General features: G+C 36.2%; 2 protein-coding genes across 3 annotated transcripts in view; both read left to right on the top strand.

Moving 5' to 3' along the window:
• The window catches only part of LOC125849128 (pterin-4-alpha-carbinolamine dehydratase 2, mitochondrial), a 179,353-nt gene that overhangs the window by 34,070 nt on the left and 118,719 nt on the right, over positions 1-26,564 (top strand). Inside the window, exon 1 of one of the 2 annotated variants that reach the window (XM_049529149.1) lies at positions 9,704-9,707. The exons of the other annotated variant lie outside the window; for it this stretch is intronic. The gene's annotated coding sequence lies outside the window, so the exon portion shown is untranslated. Of the gene's footprint in view, positions 1-9,703; positions 9,708-26,564 lie in introns of those variants that run through there. 2 annotated transcript variants of the gene reach the window in all.
• LOC125847223 (uncharacterized) overlaps positions 1-26,564 on the top strand; it is a 923,078-nt gene that overhangs the window by 840,266 nt on the left and 56,248 nt on the right. The window lies entirely within an intron of this gene.

Genomic DNA, 26,564 nt, shown 5'->3' with positions numbered 1-26,564 from the left:
GCTCTTTCCAATTTAGTTCTTTCTAAAATTATCTCTTTCTAAGACCAAGTTGTTATAGTACTACAGACGATGGAGTTGCCGTGTTGATTCTCTTAGTTGAGCACTCTAGCGCCAGTGATACATTCTCTTCGAGGTTGGTTCATAGGTTCTTGGACGAAATGATGTCATTTTGGTCAACTAAAGGGAAGAGCATGACGTTTTCGAAATGCAAGAGTGTGGAGAACATGAAGTTGCTTGGTTCACAGAAGCAGCTCGTGTTTCCTGATGAAGAGAGAAAATTAAAACCCATTTATATGGCAATGACTTGGGTTGGTTAGTAATACTGCTTAATACTTTTTGTTTAAGATATATTTCAAAAGTTGAAGCTTAAAATATGGAATGCTATAATGGTAAGAAAACATGGAGCACTTTTTTCCCATTTCATTTCTTGTCAATGTTAGTCCACTTTCATATGGTGTTAATAATGCATTGCGTGTTTTATGACCCTCATAACGATCATTATTTGCAGGTATGAATCATTAAGTATAGGATTGAAAAACTATTGGAGTAAGTCTCAATTTTTTTCGAAACAGTTATTAAAGAAGTCTACCTTGAATAGTTGGTAAAATTCTTTTGAATTCACCCTTTTGGATCTAGACTAGCTTGCATCATTGATCAGGGTCTTGAATGAATAATATCAATTGTCAAGATATGATCTATCATTATAACACATATCATTCTTAATTAACTAAATTCGGCTGGACTTCAGTAGCTACATGGCAAATTTTGATATGTTTAACTGTCAAATCTATATTTACCGCTGGGAAACGAGAGAATGATTTACATTAAATTTTTGAAACCCATATATACTTTGCATCTTCACCATTAAATACACTTCCATTTTCAACATAATTCAAGCTTTCTCTTTTCTTGTTGAGTACTTGTCCTTTTTTCTGCTTTTTCTCAACAATAGCTTTACTTATATGTGGTGAGTTCAAACGCTACTTCACCAATTGAAAGATTAACTATCACCACTGGTGGAAATAATATTATTGTTGCCATCTGCTCCCCTCTAATGGTCCCTATCATCAAAGATGTGTGACTAGTGTGACTAGTGTGACTATCGACGACAACTAATATCATTTTAAGGACCTAGAAATTCATCTGGCCTATCACACTCTTAATTTTAAGACTAAGAATCAATATAAAATTTGCATGTACATTTAGGCTTCCAGACCAACTCATTCCCTAAAAGATAGCTCAAAAGGAGGAGTATTGATCAAGCCTTTTAATGAGACCATCTGTTTCATTAATCATCGATGTGAGAATTTTTCATTCTTTAAAACCCCTCTTAACGCCTAGGACTGGACAACTGGTGAATGGACAATTAAAATTTGGAAGCCTAACATTGGGCCTGGTGAATAAAAGAGAAGTTGGAGCTCGCAAAAGCTACTCGGCAACTCACCAAGTGAGCCTTAAGCTCGCCAAAAATCCAGCGAAGTAACCATTATACCAAGCTGATGTGAGGCCAAAAATATATATTTTAATCATTATTGGTCTCCAATTTATTATTTATATTTTCTCTTTTTGAGAATGTATTTTATGGATTGTGCTAAATAGATATAAGTTAATATAATATTAATATAAGTTATATTCAAATAAGGAAAGAAGAACCTACCTGCATAACACGTGGCAACCGTTGAAGGCCACGGCAAAAAGTTAAAGGTGGCACAACTTCACACGGAAAAAAAGGAATTCAATTCCTTTTGGTTTTGGTTAACCAATTTGTTTTGGACTCAGTTATTTTATTTAAGGTTTTCTATCTCTATAAATAGTCCATGAAAATAATTATATGGGACATCAATCATAGGGCATCGAGTATAAAGTTGTCAATACTTTTTAGGGTTCTTTTCTTTTCCTTCTTTTCTTAGACATTAGTAGCTAAAGGCCCTTGTTCTGGGGCTGATGGGTTTGTTGAACATCGATTATTTTGAATTAATGTTGATTATCACTTTAAATTACGTTTGTGTTCTTGTTTTAGTCTTTCTTGACAGTCCATCATAGAGATAAATCTCTTGTCTACTCTTAAACTTGGGTGACGCTAAGGTAGATAGACCAAAGGATACAGAAAGCCTGATCTTCCATTAAATTGAGTTGTTTTGTATATAGGAGTGACGCTTCGACGAATACGTAGCTTGGTTATAAAACATGATGAAATATAAATGCTCGCCAATTAGGATTGCCTATCCCCATTCAACGATGTAGTTAGACAACTAATTGGAGTAGGAGATTAGAGGTCAGGAGACGATGATCATAAAATTAAACCTGTAAATCAGTAATTTGATAACCATAGTTAATTCATGCATGAGATGTCATACATGAAACCTATACATGTTGTAGCCCTGGAATTTTCCAAATCACTGTAAGTAATTTTATTATTTCATTCTTGCATTCTTTTCTTTACAAATAAAATTCAAACACTTTTGGCACTCTTAAATAAACTAGATTCACTGCATGTGCGTTGCACATGTAGGTTAAGTCTTGAGATCCCTATACATGATATATTTTATATTTTATGTATAATTTAGGCTTTCAACATATCAATATGCATTTAATATTGCACTACATCATACTAAGTAAATGGTCAATCTATTTGCCTTCTTGCTTGTTCGGCATGTAGTGACGAACGTCGTATTCTTAAATTGTTGTTAGACAATTTGTTAGTAAGTAATTGTGCACGAATTAACAATTTGTCCTCTTAGTTATGTCGTGTCATGGACTGTATGCTCCCTTTCAGTATTTGAAATTCAATGTACCCTGTATTTGAATAACTTTATATAAACAAAAGTAATGTCTTCTGTGGTAGATGTCTATTGTTTTTCATATCGTCTCCTCTTCCACCAAAACTAAGAATTCTTCCAATATAATTTTCATTAGCTACATGTGTGGTGTATTTTTTTTTCCTATTTGATTTCTTACAATTTTGGTATTAATCAAATCTCACCTAGTACTTTCTTGTATACAGTATTTTCTTGTGTATGTCCCGGTGTATCAATCTAGTTGTTCAGTCATGACCTGCAATTTTTTTTGTTGACATAGATATTCCTCTAGATAGTGCAACATATAGTTTGCCCTGTAAGAAAGCATGTTGTGGTAGGTATACTCCTACATTTGATATCGTTTGACCTTTAGCTTTATTTATCATCATTGCAAAAACATAGACATATTGAAAATTGTTTCCGAATAAATTTGAAAGGGTATTGTTGTTTTTTCTGCATGTAAGACATTCTTGTCAAAGCCTCTACAAATCAACAATGCCCCATTGCATAAGCCATTTGAAGAGTCCAGTTTTCTCAGTAGCATGATGGACACATTTTCTTTCAAAACTAACCTAATGTATAAAATTAAAAGAATCATCAATTGTTATGTATATGTAATCGTGTAATTGTTTTCTTCTCTTTTGTGCTATGAAGTATCACAATAATATAACTATAAAAGTTAGGATGTATTAGACAACGTACCTATGTGGTGGAGTCCATTGGTTGTTAAGGTGTTTAGGTATAAATAAAGTTCATACCTTTACTGAGGTCGATTCGATGTAGTCTTGCACGTTGCAGCCTAGTAAATATTTAGCCTCTTCAAATAGTATTTGGNTATGCATATGTAATCGTGTAATTGCTTTCTTCTCTTTTGTGCTATGAAGTATCACAATAAGATAACTGTAAAAGTTAGGATGTATTAGACAACATACCTATGTGGTGGAGTCCATTGGTTGTTAAGGTGTTTAGGTATAAATAAAGTTCATACCTTTACTGAGGTCGATTCGATATAGTCTTGCACGTTGCAGCCTAGTAAATATTTAGCCTCTTCAAATAGTATTTGGTAGTTAAATTTCAGTCGTCATGTGGGATGGAGCTTGATGACTACCACTGGGAGATGAGAGTGACAATGTTAATTATATGCGTTATTGTGTATTAGTACCACTGATGAGGTTGGCAAATGGTCGAAATCGGCATGATTAGGCAGGGATTTGTTGCATAAAAGAGGGTATCATTAAGATGTAAAGTGCGTCTAAAGTAAGGTTAGAAGTAACATATATATGTAAAGTATGTGTTCAAAATTGGTAAGAGACTGTATGTGAGCAGGTTACCAATAATAGGTTGTATAAGTTATGCTTCACGGTGAAGAAACAAAGTTAGTTAGTGTTGTAAAGTATGTGTTTACAATTGCCAGGGGACTGTATGCAAGCAGGTGAACTAATAAATATATAATTGCATTAATAAAAATACTTATCTCATAAAATTAGCTATCGAATAAATAATAAAAATTAAACTAATACAAACTTCAACTGGCGTTATTACAAGTCATATAAACTTTTCCTCATCTAAAATACTGAAATATTAAGAAATAATAAATAAGTAGAACAAAACGGCAATGTTTATATAGTAATAACTATTTTGAAGTAAACTTCCTGAGAGTCTAAATCACATAAGTAACATTGATAAATAAATTCATTCTTTTGTCTTGAGCATAAAAAATAAATCGTGACAATTCTCTAAATTTTGGAAAAAGATATTCAAAAGCATATATCTACATCACAAGAGAAACTGTTAACAAAAACAAATGAATTTATACTACATTATGTTAACTTCATATATTGGAACATTAAATACTAATGTATATATTAAGCAAAAAAATAATTATTATATCATAAAAATTATATTATTTTCCTCAAGTAATCGAGATAACGGAATATACCCTCTTAGGATAGAACGACTTACTTCATCAGAATAGTGGTACCTCATATTATGCTAAATTTTGAACTCACTCAACGACAATAAATCATACAAAAAAATTTAAAATGCAAGAAGAAAAATAAGAGTAGAAGATTAGAAAAAATGTGGTCGAAAAATTAGAGGAAGTCCATCCATTTATAGTCAACAAAGCGTAGTATAACAAAAAAAAATTGTGTCTTATCTAAAAAATCATGACCTTTCCGAGAAGTCACAACACTTTGGAAAATTCACAACTTTTTGAAAAAGTCACAACTCTTTGGAAAAGTTACAACTAATTGAAAAAGTCACAACTCTTTGGAAAAGTCACAACTTATTGAAGAACTCACAACTCTTTGGAAAAGTCACAACTCATCAAAAAATCACAACCCTTCGAAAAAAGTCACAACTTATTGGAAAAGTCACATGTATTCGAAAAAGTCAAAACCTAAGTTAGGGATATTATAGTAATTTAACATTCAATTTAGGAGTTCATGCTTTTAAGGTAATATAGATAATTAGAGTAGTATAGTTTAGTAAAAAATAGTTAATCGATAAGTCCTTTGGGTTTGATAATCTGGTTCTTTTAAGAGCCACTATATTACTTGCGCGACCACGTACACTTGTGTGTGCAATTGGGAGCAACAAGTTTTTGGCGCCGCTGCCTGGGACTTAAAAATTAACTATTATTCTAGGTTATACCTTTTTCTTTTTATTTATTTGTTTGTTTTTTTAGTTAATTTTTTTCTGAACAATTAATAATTTTTTGTTTTTGAATAATTTGGTACTCTAATTGATATGGATGATAAGGATAAATCGTTGTTGGGTGATGAGTATTCTTATAATATCCTTGTAATTATTGTAATGGACACCACTTGGACATCGAGTGTCCTTTATGTCATATATGTGGTCGTCAATATGTTCATTGGAATGGTTGTCCTGAATCTTATTCCCTTCCACCGAACCCCTATTATGATTCTTCTGTTATTTTTTATGTTGGCAGGGGCGATGAAGTGGAGAAAGCAAAATAAGAGGCGCGCAATGTGAATTCACTTATGGAATGTACGGACAAGCTGAACAAATTTAATTCAAAAATCACGAAACAAATATTTGTATGTGTGGAAGAGAAATCAAAAATCACGAAACTGCTGGATAAGCTTGACGCTATTCAATTAGAAATTATAGTCTAAGCTAAATTAGAAGAGATTGAAGCCCAATATGGAGAAAGTTATGGGAAATAGATATAGTGAGTCAATCTTGGCTACAAGAACAAACTCAACGTTAAAAGTTTCAGTGTTCTATCTGTAATGGTCTAATATACATAACAACCAAACTAATTGAAAGGAAGAGTTGAGCTCACACAAGAAATAGATCAATTTGGCTTAGATATTCATGACTTAGAGGCTTACTTGAACAAAATGATTGAGGCATCTCAATCCCAATTACCAAGTTCCATGTATGATGACCAACTAGTGGAGCAAAAAGAGGAATTCCAACCATTCAACTATAACTTCTTCCATAATATTGATGTTGAGAAAGAGTACAAAAGTGAGAATGTTGTAAAAATGTTGTTTGGAGTTGTGGCAACTTGAATCTCATTCAAAATAGTTTTCTATATCATCTGGACTAATGGATGAGTATATATATGAGGTACAAGGTCCCTACATCATAAAGTTGTTTAGTCCAGGTAGACAAAACGACATTCCTCACATAAGGATCAAGAAGTGTAAGATGCGACATATATTATTTAGTTTCTTTATCTTTATACCACCACTCCTAGAGAGGAAGAGAAAAGTTGATGCGAAGTTAGGGGTGAAATTCATAAGCTCAAAGGGGAAAGAAAAGTTGTGAATTTATTTATGTCGTGCCGCGACGTTAAATAAGGCATTTATTGGGAGGCAACCCAATTAGTAGTGTAACTTCTTATTTTATTAGTGTCACTTTTTTTTTCTCTTTTGATCTTGTTTTTGCAGATTAGGGGAAGTCTGAGTATCCAAAAGTTTGAAGCAAAGGATCACGTTTGAGCTTAAGTAGGGGATGCGTACGACTCTTGATGAAAATTGAGAGAATGTGCTACTAGCTAGGCCTAAAGGCCTCAAAGAGTTTTTATAACCCCTATTTTAAATTTTAATTGATTCTTTAGGGACATAGCATCTTTTTAAGTGTAGGGTAGAGGACTGAATTCCTAGTTTTTACTGTTTTATTGAGTCTTTTGTTTTTTAGGATGAGTTTCTTGGCTTTTGTTTTCGGTTCTTTTATTGAGGATAGTCCTTATGAACCGAGTGTCTTTTAATTTTTTAGGAATAATTTTTCTTTTTAATTTTTTTTGAGAGAAAAGAAAAGACCCTTTTGAGTGGTGTGATACTTGTTATTTAGGCCTAATTTTTTAGTAGTACATTCTTGTGAATGCTTGAATGATAAAATAAATTGCAGACTCTTTGACACCTAAGCTCATGGTTGTGACTTTGTATATAGCTTATTTTATTTTGTAGTTTATTATGATCATGTCTGTCTTATAAGTGGAATTGATCCATCTTGATTGATACATGTGCCATGTGTGGTGAGATTTTGTTTATTCCATGACTTGCATCTTAGTCTAGAACTTGCCCTGCATGTTATTGAAGCGAAATAAAAAGTGATGCTTTATTTAGGAGATGATAATAGACTTTCTTTGATTTGTCTTGTAAATTTTAGGCTTTTCAAATATTATATCACTAGTTAGCCCTTTTGAACATGTAGTCTTTTGTTGGTAGCCATATTTTTCCCCATATAATTTTGTTGAATCCCTATTTTTTGCACCTTGCTTCCTTGAGAATTATAGCATAAACTTATTCTAATTTTTAATTCTGAAAGAAAGAGGGATGGTTTAGTGAAAAGGTAATCAATGATAGCGACAAAGTGCTTAAAAGCCCTCTTTGAAAGAATGTGATAAAAAAAAGAGAAGAAAGAATGTGAAATGAAAAAAATGATTGAAACATTCTTGACACAATGAGAATTATTTCTGAAATAATTGTTGAAGAGAGGGATGAAAATAAAGAGAAGAAAATAATGGGTGATAAAATCTTAAAGTGCAAAGTTCTTAAGGAACTGTAAGTCACTATTATATAGTTTTCCTACCCGTCCCCTAGTCTACATTACAACCTGTGAAAGTCCTATTTGATCCTATTCAAGCATGCTTAATTAGTGGAGATGTACATAATAAGCAAGTCTATGGTTATTTGTGCATACATGTGAATTTTATTTGTGAGTGTGAGTGTTTCTTTGATGCTAAGTCCTTAATTTATAATCAATCTTTTGAATTGAGTGTGTGGACTATTACTTCTTGTGAGGGCACTTTTTTTAGGATGGATAGATGATTTTATTAACTTTCTTTGATGAGAGTAGGTGAGCAAGCTTAAATTTGATAAGTTCAAAGTTCTTCGTTGAGGTTACGATTTTAGAGGTTTGTTGTTTATTTGGATGTCTTGCATAATGAGCCGGAATTGTACTTGACGTTTTGAAATTTTTATATTACCTAATTGTTTGTGTCAACCAAATTGATGACATTCGTAGTTTGATTTTTTTGAGATGAGCTTTAATGTTTGCTCGAGGATGAACACAAGCTTAAGTGTGGGGTGTTGATGTGAGGCCAAAAATATATATTTTAATCATTATTTCTCTCATTTATTATTTATATTTTCTCTTTTTGAGCATGGATTTTATGGATTACACTAAATAGTATATTTTATTTGTAGGAGTAAATCGGTGTAAAGTTGAAGAAGTTTTGAGCTAAAACGAATTAAAGATATAAGGTTGAAGAAGGAAATCAAATAGGCAACTTAATGAAAATAAGTTAATATAATATTAATAAAATTTATATTCAAATAAGTAAATAATAACGTACCTGCATAGCATGTGGCAACCATAGAAGGCCACGGCAAAAAGTTTAAGGCGCCATAGCTTCACGCGGAAAGAAAGGAATCCAATTCCTTTTGGTTTTGGTTTACCAATTTATTTTGGACTCAAATATTTTATTTAGGGTTTTCTATATCTATAAATAGTCCATGAAAGTAATTATATGGGAGATCAATCATAGGGCATCATGTATAAAGTTGTCAATACCTTTTAGGGTTTTTTTTTTCTTCTTTTCTTAAACATTAGTAGCTAAAGGCCCTTGTTCCGGGGCTGTAGTTGTGGGTAATTGTTGAACATTGATTGTTTTGAATCAATGTTGGTTATCACTTTAAATTACTTTTGTGTTCTTGTTTAGTAATTCTTGACTGGCCATCATAGAGATAAATCTATTGTCTACTCTTAAACTCGGGAGACGATAAAGTAAATAGACCAAAGGATACATAAAGCTTGATCTTCCATTAAATTGAGTTGATTTGTGTTTAGGAGTGACGCCCGGACGAACACCTAGCTTGGTTACAAAACATGATGAAATATAAATGCTTGTCAATTAGGACTGCATATATTGGCTCAACGATGTAGTTAGACAGCTAATTGGAGTAGGCGATTAGAGGTCGGGAGACCATGACCATAAAATCAACCCTTTAAATCAGTAATTTGATAACCGTAGTTAATTCATGCATGAGATGTGATACATAAAACGTATACATGGTGTAGTCCTGGAATTTTCCAAATCACTATAAGTAATTTTATTATTTCATTCTTGCAGTCTTTTTTACAAATAAAATTTAAACACTTTTGGCACTCTTAAATAAATATTTAGACTAGTATAATTTAGTAAAAATTAATTAATCGACAAGTTCTTTGGGTTCGATTTTCTGGTTCTTTGAACAACCACTATATTACTTACGCGACTACGTATACTTGCAATTGCAATTGTGAGTAAGACAATCCAACTTCGAGAGCAAAATATGATTTGGCAATATGCTGAATGGATCGGCGATCACGACCCACCTTATCTAATCATCCAGAACAATTGGATACATGAACAACAACAAAAAGGTGAAATGAAGTGCAACTCGATGGATCGCTGAGTCGATTGCCGATCCCGACTAACTTCGGCAATTGGACTCTTGTTGAGCTTTTGGGAACGTATAAATTCAGTTTTTAAAAGAAGAAAAGGATTTACCACACAGAATATTCCCCAGTCTTTGAAAGTTTTCACATTTTTACATTGTTTAACATTCTTGGAGAAGACTTGAATCTAAGATTTGAGATTTTAGGATTATAACTTTAGTTTTGGCATTGGGTATTGCAGATTGTTAACAATTCAGATGTATAATCTTTTTGATAAAGATTTCTTACTTTTTGCTATGTTTGGCTAAAACGCTTACCTAAGGGATGTGATCATGTAGTTGAATGCATTAATTAGCATATGGGTATTGTTAATTACGGAATTTAATGTTGTTTTGAAGTGCGTTCAATTGTTTGTTCAGTTTTTAATTGATGATCTGAAGTTGAGAATTCGGTTCTAGCTTAACTCTCTATGCTTGCTTGAGAAAGAGGTATAAAGTAGAATGAATGATTGATAGTTGTATTGATTTGCATCTTTACAACCCAGCTTGAGAAAGTGGGTTAATTAAGGAATTGGGTCGTTTGGTATTGTTAAGCTTGTTGAGGTTCGAGAGAACTCACTCGAAACATGATAGTTGATCAAGCAATGGTTATCATATTCAAAACACATCCTACCCATTGAAATTCAACAACTTAAAGCAATTAATAATTACCCATTAAGTTAAATTAGCATTCGATTGATCACATTCCTAAGGTCCTCTCTCTAATCGTTCAAATCTCGTGTTAATTATTGTTGTTAGAACTTGGTTAATAAATCCCTCCTTTTGATAATGATCATCAAAACTTCGTGATTTATTTTATGTTGCATATTGTTACTTCTACAAATGATTAGAAGACGTTCTCACTTTGTAATTGAATTCTTTACCGTACAACTTTGTATGGGATCAACCCCAACTCATCATTAGGTTTATACTTGTTAGCTACCACCTACACTTTGAATCGGAAGAAGTGTAGTTGAGCGTTATAAAAAATGGGGTTGCTGCCGGGGATTGGTATTTAGAATTCTTTTATTGGAGTGTTTTTGTGAACTAATTTTGTTGTAGTAGAATTTTCTTATTTGTTTTTCTTTGTTCATTGATATGAACAGGTCAAGATATGAGTGTGAACGGGAGAAATGTAAGTCAACTAGGGAACAATGATGACATCGGAAACTTGCAAGATGTCAATGTGGATAAATTGGGAAGTGTTGGTGCTATTAGATTGCCTCCAACTGTGGGCAATGCGGTTTTTCATATGACCAATACTATGTTGAAGCTATTGCAAATGAAAGGGCTTTTCGGGGGCCTTGCTCATGAGGACCCTCGTGACCACATTTGCAATTTTGTGGATGTGTGTGGACCGTTTTCCTTCAATAACATCACTCAAGATTCCATTTGACTCCGTTTATTTCCCTTTTCTCTAATATGGGAGGCAACAAATTGGTTGACCGAACTACCAAGGGAATCTATAACTTCTTGGGAGGAGCTCACAAAAGTATTTTATGAAAGATTTTCCCTCCCTCGAAGTTGGTTAAGTTGACTGATAATATTTAGAACTTCAAGCGGGTTGATGGTGAGCATATCCATGAAACATGGTTGAGGTTCCAAAAGTTGCTTCTCCAATGACCTACCCGCGGGTTGCCGGACGATGTCCTTTTGCAATATTTTTATCGGAGTTTTGATACTATCAACAAAGGTGTTGCTGACCAACTTATTCGAGGTGGAATCATGAGACAACCATTTGACATAGCATCTGCCTTGCTTGATAAGATGACAAAAATCAATTGTGCATGGTAAACAAGGGTAGATCATGTGTCTCCTTTGAATCTTGGGCTGACTAAGGAACAATTGAAAAAAAACAAGAACGAGATGAAAACATGGCGAAGATAATGACCCAAATGGACCTATTGACGAAACAAATCATGTGAGGTGGTTACAAGGCTGTGAAAGTGGTTGGTGCTAATAGTGGTGTCACGACCCAAGGGTATCCCCTAGACGTAACAAGGCACATATAACCCCTAAAAGCACCATGTAAGCCACTTAGCATATCATAACATAAGTAATGAACAATAGAGAGTAAAACACATTTCAAGTCTTAGAAAGTTTTATAAGAGCAAAGCGGAAATCTAGACTTGTCTCGTTAGCCATCTATTACAATCGAAGTCTCAATATAGGCCTTTACAACATAGCCTCTAAATGAAAGTTGCATAGAAAGCAACTAGAAAGGAACATTTTTGTCCTCGAACCATGAGGACTCACCAAAAGCGTGGAGAGTAGTCGATCCAAGCTTTGACCAAGAAGGAAGCGCACCTCTAATACCGGACCCTACACTTGTGGAAAAATGTAGAAAAATACGGGTTTGTACAAAAATGCACTAAGTATGATAGCAATGCACAAAACATTTAAAACATGCTAAAAAGGACATTTTAGTTGAATGCATGCCATTTGCTAACTTAAAACATTATTTTTAAGATAATGGGACAACACAAGTCAGAAGCATCATAAACTCATAATTCATCACATCATAAGAGCAACTCACTATAAGTACCCTTAAAGTCTACTTGTGCAATGCAATGATAGGATCCCATACTCCTACCTTTGCTAAGTAAAGCTCCTTAGGCAACCATAGTTCATCACTCATGTGCTAATTCATATTATGCCATAGTGGGAGTTATCCTTAACTGACATAGACCATGTGAGCTAAACATGGAATCCGATGTCTACCCCACACCGAAAAGGGGTGTCCAACTTGCCTAAGGTAAGACCATAATATTAGCCTATGTGAATCCACTAGCTAAGACCTATGAGGTATCATAGTTATAGCATATGGAGATTGCTACTAGAAACCCGCCGTCTACTAGTGGAGGAGTTCCCATCTCATGGGACTTCTTCTAGAAAACCCGCCCTCTACTAACGGACGAGCTTCCATCTCATTGGCCATATCCACTCAGTGCTAAGAATTTAGTTCCCATTTATTTCATATTAAGTCTTGACTTACATTGATATTCATGGAAGAATGTCTTGACACACAATCCAACATAATTCATACTATAGCTCCTAGATTCAATAGGTGAGAACAATCTTTCAACCTTAGAATCATCATATTGTAAACAAGCTTTTTCACATCATATTCCTATTCATGCATAGGTGTGCATATGGGAATACCATCCAACGACACAACAACTAGATTGGAGTCATAATCACTTTCCTCTCAAAGAAATCTAGAAACATGCACAAAAGTCTCCTAATCATGCATAATTCTCATACATTGTCCTTCAAGGACCATAGGTCACAATTCACCAACATATCTAGAATCACTACATTAGACATGGATGAAAACACAATTCAATTAACTTGATTACTATAAGCATGATTTCATAACATTCATCTATAACCAACCATTCACCTCACATGATCACAATTTGAGAAGTTTGGGGAATTCAGGGTTCTTGGGGGAATCTAACATAAAAATAGTAGGAATTCATCAATTTATCCATAATATATCATATATAAATCACTAAAAACGTTTTTGAAAGGAACCCATGTTATTGGAGTAAAACCCTAACTTTTGGGATTTCTAGGTTTTGAAATTGAAGACTTTGAAGGGACTCTATGGAGGAATTCTCTCCATAGATGAAAAGCTACCATACATTATTGAAGAATCTCCACGAAATTGAGTAGAAAAGATAAATCCTTCAACCCTAGACTTCACCTTCTTCTTCTTCTTCTTCTATGGAGTTTTAGAGAGAGAAATATTTGAGAGGGAATTGGGTTTGTTTTGAAGTCTTGGAAAAATGATTTAACTGACTTAGTTTAGGGGTCTATTAGGTTTATATAGGTGATCTAATTACTAATAAAATGACCCTACTTAATAACTAATTAATTCTAGACCATACCCTTAACCCCCAACTGAAAAACTTAAAGGACCAAAACTGCCCTCACCCACGAGACCTCAACCACAGACCGTGGGTGGGTCCACGAACCGTACTGGTCATTCGTGGATGGTAGTCTATGGCTAAGTAAACAGGAAAGCCCAAGCCCTTGACCAAAGACCCCTCCCCACTGGGCGTGGGTCCATCCACGACTCGTGGATGCCCTTCATGGGAGACCACTGCTTGGACAGCTTTTGGGGTTGTTTTAAGGTCCTCCCCAAGGACCCTTGGTTTGTCTTTGGGGGGTCGTACCTTGACTTTTAAGCCCAAAAACACCTATATTAAGTACTGGGGGTTATTTACGACTCTAATCTTTAAGTTAAACCCCAATTATGCTACTAGTTTAAACATTAGGTTATGACTTAGTCTACTGTTTTTACCGGGTGTTACAAAATCTCCCCCTTGGGGACATTCGTCCTCGAATAATGATCTAGACACCTTACGGAATAAAAGACTCAAGACTTAGCTGCCCATCATGCATGAAATATCAAAAAAATACAAAAATTCAAATTGCAGTATTCACAACTTGCACTTTTAAAAGGAGGAAACTTCAACTCCATCTCAAACATAAACAATGCAACACAAGGAAGTAGGAGCTACATCTACAATCCATTAAGCACAAAACCTCATCATTTCACATAATCATAGGAGGAAGTACCTTCTGCAACCAAAAGGATGCTCAACACTACATTATGGGGCCAATATCATAGGCAACCTTCCCAACACTTCAAAATTTGATATGGGCCTACAAACCAGGGACTAAGTTTTCCTTTCTTTCCAAATCTCATCATACCTTAAATAGGTGAGATTTTATGACAAACCTAATCACTAACTTCAAATTCTAGATCCTTTCTTCTCACATTGGCATAAGACTTTTGTCTACTTTGAGCCGTTCTCAACCTTTCTCTAATAAGCCGAACTTTATCAATGGCATCATACACTAGTTCGGGACCTATCAAAGCGATTTCACAATCCTCAAACCATCCAACCGGGGACCTACACCTTCTACCATACAAGGCTTCAAAAGGATCCATATCAATACTTGAGTGGTATCTATTGTTGTAGGCGAACTCTATTAACAATAAGTGATCATCCAAATTACCCTTGAAGTCTATGACACATGCCCACAACATATCCTCTAACGTTTGGATGGTACGTTCCGCTTACTCATCATTCTGGGGAAGAAAATTCGTGCTAAGCTTAACCTTAGTACCAAAGCCCTTTTTGGAATGACTTCCAAAACTGTGAAGTAACTTGATGTCACAACCCAGGGGTACTCCCTAGATGTAACACGGCATACTCAACCCCGAAGAGGTCTCATACAAGCCCTTAGCATATCATGACATAAGAAAAATAGAAATGATGCGGAATTTAAAACTTTTACAATCAAAGTCTTTCATAAAATCAAATGGAAGTCTAGACATTATCTCCATAAGCCATCTAATACAATCGAGTATCAAATAGGGCCACAGCCCTTTACAACGTAGTATAAAAAAGGAAATGTAAGAACAAACTGAAATGAACAACTCGCATCCTCGAACCATGAGGACTCATCAAAAGCGATGAGAGAATCAATCCAAGCTTTGAACAATAGGAGAAGTACACCTCAACAACCGGGCCCTACACTTATAGAAAAATGTAGAAAATATGGGTTATTACAAAAATGCACTAAGTATAATAGTCATTCATAAAACCATTCAAAACATGCCAAAAGGAACATTTTAGTTGAAATCATGCACATTATCAAGTTTAAGAGTCATCATGCACATTATCAAGTTTAAGAGTCATCATGCACATTAGTGTAGAAACATAAGTCAAACCATTACATAAGTAACCCTAAGCTATACTTATGCAATACATAGATAAGATCTCATAATCTTATCTAATACTAAGTACCACTTTTAGGTCACCAACATCATACATATCATGCTTTGACCTCATCATATCCAATACTAATAGATAAGGAAACATTCATGTGCATTAACTCATATAAGGGAAAGTTACTCATAGCAACAATCCACATTAAACATGCATAATTCATAAGCCTTCATAGCATAAGAGAACCACACCACAACTCCTCTCAAAGTCTACTTGTGCCATGCATGAATGAAGTCTCATACCCCCACTCACACTAAGTAGAGCTTTTTGAAAAGTCATAAGTTATAGTTCATGTTCATGTTCTTGTCATGTAAGGAAAATAACCTTAACCGATATAGACCATGTGAGCTATATGGAATCCGGTGTCTTGCCCCCACACCAAAAACAGGTTTCCTACTTGCCTAAGGTAGAACTCATGTTTGATAGGTTAGGTGGATCCACTAGCAAAATACCTATGTGGGTACATAGTTACGAGATATAGAGATTGCTTCTAGAAACCCGAACTTTTGACGTAAAATGTTTCCATCTCATGAGCTAATTTTTTTGGGAACCCGGACTAATTGACGTAGAAGGAACCCATTTGGAAAGCTGGACTAACTGACGTAAAAGCTTTCATCTCATTTTCATATCCACTTGGTGCTAAGTATAATTCCCTTTAAGTTCATGTTAAGTCTTTACTTAGGTTCATGTTCATGGAAGGATGCCCTAGCATTCAATCCAACATGGTATCATGATAGCTCATAGATTCAATAGGGGAGAATAGCCTTTCAACCTTAGAATCATTAGTATGTGAGTAAACCTTTCGCATCATGTTCATAGTGTTTTCATGAGAATAACCTTTCAATCAATACAACAAGATTATCATAGTCATAGATACTTCATGCATAATCATGTGTAAGGGTATAGGGTAGAATGACCTTTCAATCAATACCAAAATTACACCATAGTCATTGGAACTTCATCCTCAAAGTAAATCTTGTAGCACATGCATAATTCTCATAATCATGTACAATTCTCATAATTTGCCCTTCAATGACCATGAATCACATACAACCGAAACATCTAGAATTTCTAAATTAGGTATGGATAATAAAATGATTCAATTACTTCAATCAATCTAAGCACAATCTATTCAGATGCTTCTATAATCAATCAACCCATATCACAAGATCACAATTTAGAAATATGGGGAATTCATAGGTTCTTGGGGGTATTTCATAATAAATGAACCATAATTCATCAATACAATTATAATCCTACATAAATCAAACATTGAAAACGTTTTTGAAAGGAACCCATGACATTGGAAGAAAACCCTAGCTTTTGGGTTTTCTAGATTTGAAATTGAAGACTTTGAAGGGACTCTATGGGTGAAAGCTACCCATATATGAAAAACTACCATACCTTATTGAATATTATTCATGAAATTGGGTAGAAAAGATGAATCCTTGAACCCTAGACTTCAATTTCTTGTTCTTCTTCTATGGAAGTTTAAGTGAGAGAAATATTTAGGAGGGAATGAGTTTATTTTGGGGTCTTGAAATAATGAATTAATTGACTTAGTTTAGAGGTTTATATAGGTAGTCTAATTAGTATTAAAATGACTCTACTTAAATAATTAATTAACCCTAAGCCCCTCCCTTAACCCCCAACTTAATAACTCAAGTCTAAAAACTGTCGTCATCCACAGACCGTGGGTGGGTCCACGAACCGTTCTGGTCAATTGTGAGTGATGTATGAGGCTAGGAAAACAAGGGAAGGTCAAGCCTTGACCCACGACCTCCACCCATGGGGCGTGGGCCCATCCACGGCTTGTGGAAGCCCCTCATGGGTAGGCTATTTTTTTACAGCATTTTGGGGTTGTCTTAGGGTCCTCCTCAAGGACCCTTGGTTAGTCCTTGGGGGGTCATACCTTGACGTCTACACCCAACAACACTTATATTGAGTACCAAAGGTTATTTACGACTCTAAACTTTACGTTAAACCCCAATTAGGCTACTAGTTTACACATTAGGCTCTAGCTCAGTCTAGTAGTTTTAATGGGTGTTACATTATCTCTCCCTTGGGAACATTCATCCTGGAATGGCGATATAGACACCTTACGGAATAAAAGACTCAAGACTAGCAGCCCATCATGCATGCAACATCAAAATAATGCACAACTAAAACATGCACTATTCAAAGGAGGAAACATCAACTCCATCTCAATCACAATCAATCCAACATTAGGAAGTAGGAACTACATCTACCAATCCAAAATGCATGAAATTCAACATTTCTCATGTTCATAGGAGGAACTACCTTCTCTAGCAAAAGCATGCCTAACACAACATTATGGAGCCGATATGGCATATCATAACGAATGTTCATCAATTTATCTCATGAAGTCAAATATGCAACATCATACCAAAATGTACAACAACATGAGGAACACATAAATCATGAAAGCTCATTTTATTGCTAAATATGAACTCTCTCAAGAACATGCATAATAATAAGGAAATCATGGAAAATAACATATCACACATGAGTCCCACAACTAGGAACTCAAGAGGAACTACTTACCTCAAACTTGAATAGGAGTAGAAGGAAAAAGTTGAGGATAGAGGGACTTCATATCGGCCTCGACCTCCCATGTAGCACCCTCAACTAAATGATTCCTCCATAAAATCTTCACGGAAGTTACTTCCTTGTTTCTCAATCTCTTAACTTGCCGATCTAAGATTTCTACCGGAACTTCCTCATATGATAAGCTCTCATCAAGCCCCAACCCTTCCAAGGGGATAATAGATACCGGATCACCAATACACTTCTTAAGCATGGAAACATGAAATACCGGATGAACCAGAGCCAAACTCATTTGGCAAGTCTAACTCATATGTAACTTTCCCAATATGCTTCAAAATTTGATATGGGCCCACATACGGGGGACTAAGTTTCCACTTCTTGCCAAACCTCGTCATACCTTTCATAGGTGAGATTTTCACGTAGACCCAATCATTAACTTGGAATTCGATATCCCTTCTCCTAACATCGGCATAGAACTTTTGCTGACTTTTGGTCGTTCTCAACATCTCTCTATTGAGTCAAACTTTCTTAATGGCCTCATAAACTAGTTCGGGACCAATTAGAGAAATTTCACCTACTTCAAGCCAACCAACTGGAGACCTACATATCCTACCATACAAGGCTTCAAAAGGAGCCATGGCAATACTTGAGTGGTAACTTTTACTGTAGGCAAACTCTATCAATTGTAGATGGTCATCCCAGTTACCCTTGAAGTCTATAATACATGCTCTCAACATATCCTCCAAGTTTTGGATGGTATGTTCCGCTTGCCCATCGGTTTGGGGATGAAAAGTCGTGCTAAGCTTAACCTCAGTACCAAGACCTTTTTGGAATGACTTCCAAGAGTGTGAAGTAAATTGAGTACCCCGATCCGAAATAATATATAAAGGAACCCCATGCAAATTCACTATCTCCTCTATATACAATTTGGCATAGTCTTCCACCGAAAAAGAAACCTTCACATGAATGAAATGGGCTGATTTTCTCATCCGATCTTTAATGACCCTAATAGAATCATGTTGCCTTCGAGTACGAGGCAAGACCACAATAAAATCTATATTCACATCCTCTCATTTCCAAGTGGGAATATCTATATCTTGGGACAAGCCTCCCGTCCTTCGGGGCTCATCCTTAACTTGTTGAAAATTCAAACATTTTGCCACAAATCCCGCAATATCTCTTTTCATGCCATTGCACCAATAGACTTCCCGTAGGTCACGGTACATCTTGGTGGCTCTCCGATGAATAGAATATCTAGAACCATGAGCCTTTTCTAGAATTTTCTCCCTCAAGCCATCAACGTCCGGAACACATAACCGACCTTGGTACCTAAGGAACCCAACTCCCCCTTGGGAGAAAGCCTCAACAGACTTTTGGAGTACCAACTCTTTTAATTAAATTAATATAGGATCAAGGTCTTGTTTTACCTTGACATCCATCACAAAGGATGATTCAGAACCATTATGGACTGTGACACCACCCTTGGGGGAATCAACTAGAGGAACACTTAGCAGGGCCAACCTATGAACATCATGAACCAATTCCATCTTTTCATCCTCTATAAGAGTCACACTACCCATGGACAATCTACTAAGAGCATCTGCTACCACATTAGCTTTGTCGGGTTGATAAAGGACCCTCATATCGTAGTCTTTCAATAATTCTAACCACCTTCTTTGCCGAAGGTTCAAGTCTTTCTGGCTAACCACATATTGAAGACTCTTATGATCTGTAAAAACATCTACATGCACCCCATAAAGATAGTGCCTCCATATTTTCAAGGTAAACACCACCGCCGCTAGTTTAAGATCATGGGTCGAATAGTTCTTTCCATGAACTTTGAGTTGTCTTGAAACATAGGCAATCACTTTACCATGTTGCATGAGCACACATCCCAACCCAACTCTAAAGGCATCACAACATACTACAAAACCATATGTACCATCTGGTAAGGTCAACACCGGAGCGGAAGTCTATCTTTCAATTCTTGAAAACTTTTCTCACACTTTTCCGACCACATAAATTTAGCTTTCTTTTGAGTCAAAGCCATCAAAGGAGAAGCAATGGAAGAAAATCCCTCAACAAATCTTCTATAATAACCGGCCAAACCCAAAAGCCTTTAATGTCGGCTGGAGTAAGAGGTCTAGGCCAACTCTTGACCACATCCGTCTTCTTAGGATCTACCTTAATACCCTTACTTGACACAATGTGGCCAACAAATGCTACGGACCTTAGCCAAAACTCACATTTGCTAAACTTTGCGAAAGGTTTATGTTCCTTAAGGACTTGTAATACCACCTTCAAATGGTCAACATTCTCATTTTCACTTCTTGAATATATAAAGATATCATCAATAAACACGATGACGAACATGTCAAGGTATTGTCGGAACACCCTATTCATAGGATCCATGAGCGCCGCCGGAGCGTTCGTCAACCCAAAGGACATGACTAGGTACTCATAGTGACCATATATCATTCGGAAAGCCATTTTTAGGAAGTCAACTTCCCTCACCCTCAATTGGTGATAACCCGAATGAAGATCAATCTTGGAGAATTAACTATCCCCTTAAAGTTGATCAAATAAGTCATCAATTCTCGGAAGTGGATACTTGTTCTTAATGGTTACCTTGTTCAATTGGCGATCATCAATACACATTCTAAGATACCCATCCTTCTTCCTAACAAACAATACCGGAGCACCCCATGGAGAGATGCTTGGTTGAATAAAACCCTTGTCTATCAAGTCCCTTAGTTGTTCTTTAAACTCAACCGGAGCCATTCTTAAATGAGGAATGGAGATAGGTTGCGTATCCGGAATAAGGTCAATACCAAAATCTATTTCCCGGTCAGGAGAAATACCAAGCAAATCATTGGGAAAATCTTCCGGAAACTCATTCACTAACGGAACCGACTCTAGAGGAGGGGTTTCGAATTCAACATCCTTCACCCTAACAATATGGTAAACACGCCCTTTGAAGATCATCTTTCTATCTTTAAGACAAGAAACAAGTTGACCTCTAGGCATAGAATTTCCCCCCTTCCACTCTAAAATAGGCTCATTCAGAAATTGGAATCTAACCATCCGGGTTCTATAATCAATAGAGGCATAACATGCATGCAACCTATCCGTACCAAGAATTCAAAATCTAACATATCAAGTTCTACCAAGTCAACAAGAGTAACTCTATGGGACAAGGAAATGGGACATCTTCTATACACCGTCATAGCCACCACAGAATCACCAACCGGGGTAGAAATTGAAAAAAGGTTCTAATAATTCTTCCAGGGAAACATCAAAACCGCATAGCCATATAAGGCATCACAAAAGACAAAGTAGCACCGGGATCTAATAAATCATACACATCAATAAAGAAAGCTTTCAACATACCGGTTACCATATTCGGGGAACTCTCTTTGTCACCTCTTGTTTAGAGCATAAAAGTGTTCTTCTTAGGAGCATCGGAATTTGAACCACTAGGAGAAGCTTGCTTGCCCTCTCATCCTTGAACCTTAAGCATGGGACAATCCCTCATCATGTGACCACTCTTCCCGCAACCATAAAAACCATATGTGCCAACTATGCACTTATCATCATGTTTCTTACCACACTTAGCACAAGTAGGCCTCACCATAGAAGATCCACCACTATTGCCTCCTTGAGGCTTAGGGTTAGACACCCTATCTTTTATGACCCTTGGAGCACTACAGGAGCCTTGGTTAGAGAATCTTCTCTTGAAACTTGATCGCCCTTGACCCTCGGACTTACCTTTGGAAAAATTCCCATAATCGATCCTTGCTCTCTTCACCTCTCTATTCTTTTTTTAAGTCTTGACTCCTCAATTTGTTGTGCATATACCATGAGACGTGAGATATCCATATTATCATGGAGCATAGACGAACAGAATTCTTCCTCAATCAAGTCGGACACACTCATCAAAAACCTACTCGTCTCATCCCTCAGATTCAAAACCAAAGATGAAGCATAGTTGGACAATTGAGTAAATTTTAGGGAGTAGTCCTTCACACTCATGTTCCCTTGACGAAGATTGATGAATTCTTCAACCTTAGCTTTCCTCAATTCTCGGGGAAAGTATCTAGCAAGAAATACTGATTTGAAGACTTCCCACTCTAAGGCACCCACCCTTACTGGCCTATTGTTCTTCCATTGAGTATACCACACTTGAGCAACACCCTTCAATTGGTAAGCGGCTAGTTCGGCCTTCTCTACCGAAGTCACTCCCATGATGTCAAATATTTTGTAGACCTCTTCCATAAACTCTTGAGGATCCTCTCCCCCTTTGGAGCCATGCCATTTGGGGGGATTCATTGTAGAAAAGTCCCTTATCCTTGAAGCGGACATATTCACATTGGGATTCACATGAGTCTTAGTATTCTTATTGGCTTGAGAAATCATAGCTTGGGCTTGAGTTGTCCCAGCTTGAGTCAATATTTGGAGAACAGACCTTATTTCCACATTTGTCATAGCCCCCGTATCAATAGGATATTGAGGACCTTAAGGATCTTCGGGATCTTGGGGAGGAACTCCCTCATTCACATTCTTCTCTTCCCTTCTTCTTGCATTTGCCCTTATTGTATTCATATCCTGAAGACACTAGAGAAGGGTTAGGAAAAGAACTTTATAGAGTTAAAACTCAAAGGCACGACTAAAGAATAATGAAAGAAGTGAGATTTCCTAAACATCTTATAGCCTCTTATTCATAAATGTGGCGCGCTTCACACTCATAAACAAGACTCTACTAGATGTGGCTTATGAGACATAATCCTAGAATCATCCTAAACCTTGTGCTCTGATACCAAGTTTGACACGACCCAGGGTATCCCCTAGATGTAACACGACGTACTCAACCCCGAAGGGTCTCATACAAGCCCTTAGCATATCATGACATGAGATAAATAGAAATGATGTGGAATTTAAAACTTTTACAATCAAAGTCTTTCTTAAAATCAAATGGAAGTCTAGACATTATCTCCATAAGCCATCAAATACAATCGAGTATCAAATAGGACCACAACCCTTTACAACATAGTCTCAAAATGGAAATGTAAGAAGAAACTAGAAATGAACAACTCTCGTCCTCGAACCATGAGGACTCACCAAAAGCGAGGAGAGAATCAATCCAAGCTTTGAACAATAAGAGAAGTACACCTCAACAACTGGGACCCTACACTTATAGAAAAATGTAAAAAATATGGGTTAGTACAAAAATGCACGAAGTATGATAATCATGAATAAAATCATTGAAAACAAGCTAAAAAGGGACATTTTAGTTCAAATCATGCACTTTATCAAGTTCAAGATCCATCATTCATATTAGTGTAGAAACTTAAATCAAACCATTAAATAAGTAACCCTAAGCTATACTTGTGCAATTCATAGATAAGATCCCATAATCCCATCTAATACAAAGTACCACTTTTAGGTCACCAACATCATACATATCATGGTTTCACCTCATCATAGCCAATACTCATAGATATGGAAACATTCATGTTCATTAACTCATATCAAGGAAAGCTACTCATATCAATAATCCACATTAAACATGCATAATTCACAAGTATTCATAGCATAAGAGAACCACACCACAACCCCTCTCAAAGTCTACTTGTGCCATGAATGAATGAAGTCACATACCCCCACTCACACTAAGTAGAGCTTCATGAAAAGTCATAGGTTATAGTTCATGTTCATGTTTTTGTCATAATTCATATTCTTGTCATGTAGCAAAAATAGCCTTAACTGACATAAGCCATGTGAGCTACATGGAATCCGGTGTCTTGCCCCAACACCGAAAAGAGGTGTCCTGCTTGCCTAAGGTAGAACTCATGTTTGATAGCTTAGGTGTATCCACTAGCTAAAGACCTATGTGGGAACATAGTTATGGTATAGGGATATTGCTTCTAGAAACCCATAATTCTGACGTAAAAGGTTTCCATCTTATGAGATGATTGTTTTAGGAACCCGGACTAACTGACGTAGAAGGAACCCATTTGAAATGCCGGACTAACTAGTGTAAATTCTTTCATCTCATTTTCATATCCACTAGGTGCTAAGCACAATTCCCTTTAAGTTCATGCTAAGTCTTTACTTAGGTTCATGTTCACGGAAGGATGCCTTAGCATTCAATCCAACATGGTATCATGATAGCTCATAGAGTCAATGGGTGAGAATAGAGTTTCAACCTTAGAATCATTAGTATGTGATTAAACCTTTCACATCATGTTCATAGTGATTTAATGAGAATAGCCTTTCAATCAAGCCAACAAGATTATCGTAGTCATAAATACTTCATTCATAATCATGTGTAAGGGTATAGGGGAGAATGCCCTTTCAATCAATACCACAAATACACCATAGTCATAGGATCTTCATCCTCAAACTAAATCTTGTAGTACATGTATAATTCTCATAATCATGTACATTTTTCATAATTTGCCCTTCAAGGACCATGAATCACATTCAACCCAAATATCTAGAATTTCTACATTAGGTATGGATAATAACAAGATTCAATTACTTCAATCAATCTAAGCACAATCTATTCACATTCTTTTATAATCAATAAACCCACATCACAAGATCACAATTTAGCAATATGGGGAATTCATAGGTTGTTGGGGGNTAATTCTCATAATCATGTACATTTCTCACAATTTGCCCTTCAAGGACCATGAATCACATTCAACCCAAATATCTAGAACTTCTACATTAGGTATGGATAATAACAAGATTCAATTACTTCAATCAATCTAAGCACAATCTATTCACATTCTTTTATAATCAATAAACCCACATCACAAGATCACAATTTAGCAATATGGGGAATTCATAGGTTGTTGGGGGGTTTTCATCATAAATCAACCATAATTTAGCAATCATAATCTAACATAAATCAAACATTGAAAACGCTTTTGAATGGAACCCGTGACATTGGAAGAAAACCCTAGCTTTTGGGATTTCTAGATTTAAAATTGAAGACTTTGAAGGGACTCTATGGGTGAAAGCCACCCATAGATGAAAAGCCACCATACGTTATAGCAGATTCTTCTCGAAATTGGGTAGAAAGATGAATCCTTGAATCCTAGATTTCAACTTCGTCTTCTTCTTTTATGGAGGTTTAAGTAAGAGAAATATTTGGGAGGGAATGAGTTTATTTTGGGGTCTTGAAAGAATGAATTAATTGACTTAGTTTAGAGGTATATTAGGTTTATATAGGTATTATAATTAGTATTAAAATGACCCTACTTAAATAATTAATTAACCCTAAGCCCCTCCCTTAACCCCCAAGTTAATAACTCAAGACTAAAAACTGCCCTCACCCACGAGACCTAACCCACAGATCGTGGGTGGGTCCACAAATAGTTATGGTCAATCGTGGGTGATGGTCGGAGGCTAGGAAAACAAGGGAAGGTCAAACCTTCACCCACGACCCCCACCCACTAGGCGTGGGTCCATCCACGACTCGTGGAAGCTTTTCGTGGGTAGGCTATTTTTTGACAGCGTTTTGGGGCTGTCTTAGGGTCCTCCTCAAGGACCCTTGGTTTGTTCTTGGGGGGTCATACCTTGACGTCTAGACCCAAAAACACTTATATTGAGTATCGGAGATTATTTACGACTCTAACCTTTACGTTAAACCCCAATTAGGCTACTAGTTTCCACATTAGGCTCTAGTTCAGTCTACTAGTTTTTACTTGGTGTTACAATTGAGTTCCTCGATCCGAAATGATGGATAAAGTAACTCTATGCAACTTCACTATCTCTTTTATATACAACTTGGCATAGTCTTCTGCCGAAAAAGAGACTTTGACGGGAATAAAATGGGATAATTTTGTCATCCAATCTACAATGAGCCAAATAGAATCATGTTGCCATCGAGTGCGAGTCAAACCCAAAATAAATTCCATATTCACTTCCTCCCGCTTCCAAGTGCGAATATCTATGTCTTGGGATAAGCCTCCCGACCTTTGGTGCTCAACCTTGACTTGTTGACAATTTGGGCACTTGGATACGAAACCCGCTATGTCCTTCTTCATACCATTCCACCAATAGACTTCCCGTAGATCACGGTACATCTTGGTGGCTCCCGAATGAATAAAATACCGAGAACTATGAGCTTCTTCTAGAATTTTCTCTCAAACTATAAACATGTAGAACAATAACCGACCTTGGTACCTAATCACTCTATATCCCCATTGGGAGAAAGCCTCAACAGACTTTCGGAGTACCGACCCTTTCAACTCAACTAATATGGTATCAAGGTCTTGCTTTACTTTGACATTAATCACAAAGGACGATTCGACACCATTGTGGATCATGACACCACCATTGGTGGAATTTACTAGATGAACACCTAGTCGGGCCAACCTATGCATATCACAAACCAATTCCTTCTTTTCATCCTCTATATG

Source organism: Solanum stenotomum, chromosome 12 (assembly GCF_019186545.1).
Source record: "Solanum stenotomum isolate F172 chromosome 12, ASM1918654v1, whole genome shotgun sequence".
In the NCBI taxonomy this organism is placed as follows: domain Eukaryota; kingdom Viridiplantae; phylum Streptophyta; class Magnoliopsida; order Solanales; family Solanaceae; genus Solanum; species Solanum stenotomum.
Note: the sequence above shows the minus strand (reverse complement) of the source record. Positions and strands in the feature narration are given on the sequence as shown.